Here is a 1,323-nt window from a genome sequence, read left to right on the forward strand (position 1 = left end):
CAGCCTACCCTATATCCAGCAAGAACTAGAACATTCGCCAAAGTACAGGATAATTCTAGAAAGTAGAGAGCGTGAGAATCACATGATCTCGATGACGCAACAGTACTTTTAAGTTGTTTCCTTTGCCGTTGTTGTGTGTTTTAAAGGTTCTAATTGTTGACACTATATAGTCTCGTTCACGTCGAGAACAATTATGCATATAGACAATATAGAGTTGTTTTTGAACAGGAATTTTGTTCATAACTCTAAAAAAAATATGATTATTATCTATGGTTTGTAAATAATCTCATCTCAACCTGTGAATAATATTTTCTTGTAACTTTTAGGCGCTTGTGTGTCTGGCTAAATAGTCTTGAGTTAGCGGACAAGGTAACACGTTATAAATTAATGACAGCACTCGTGGTGTCGTTTTCTCGCAGTATGTATTTATAATAGTACTGTTTACACTCTTCAATGGAAATCCGATCTTCAGTTGCAGTAACCACTGTTTTGATTTTCATTAGTTTGATTTGATAATACATAACATTGTTGTACACTTGAAAAGCTCTGTGGATTAGAATATAAGCTATTTTTTATAGTTTTGAAATATAAATATAAACTAATAAAAGTATTTTTATGATAACAGTCAACTTAAAAACTATTTACATCTTAATCTGATTGTCTTAAAAAGAAAAGTTCTAAATCAGACAGTAGCCGGGTAGTGGACGAACGACCACTCCAATATTCTAAAAAACCAAACACTTACACTGTATACTGTCTTTTAAGTGTTTTTTTTTTTTTAATAAATGCTTGAGTTTCATGTAAATTAGTTAAGTTCTTTGTGTAAAAGAAAAAATCCATATTTCTGTGTGGAGGGGAGACACACTCTGTAGTGCTGGCTACGCGTCTATTCTGATTCACTTGCTCTTCTGCAGTGAATTTAATGCATTCGTGTTGTTGGTTGAGATAATCAATGAATAACACAGGACTATTCTTTAAATATTATCAAAGCATTATCAACATATATTTTATATATCAGAAATTTGTATTTGTCTGGAGAGTTCTCTTATCAGATCTTTTTATTTTGACATGAAAGCAACACCATCAAACTGATGATAAAATTCACTGTAAGAAAATGAAACTATTATTTTGTAGCAAGCACAGTTAATTTGTAAACTGTGTACTTATTCAAGCCATTAACCTTCATTCATTTTTATAAACAAGGTCACTTGTCGGTTTTACTACTTCATTACATGGAATATTTGTATATAAAGATGCTATAACAAAGCTAGCACAAAAATTGTGTTACGCAATTTTAAGCCTTTAATAAATGAAGCAAATGCT

This window comes from Limulus polyphemus, unplaced genomic scaffold (assembly GCF_000517525.1).
Source record: "Limulus polyphemus unplaced genomic scaffold, Limulus_polyphemus-2.1.2 Scaffold2837, whole genome shotgun sequence".
Lineage (NCBI taxonomy): Eukaryota > Metazoa > Arthropoda > Merostomata > Xiphosura > Limulidae > Limulus > Limulus polyphemus.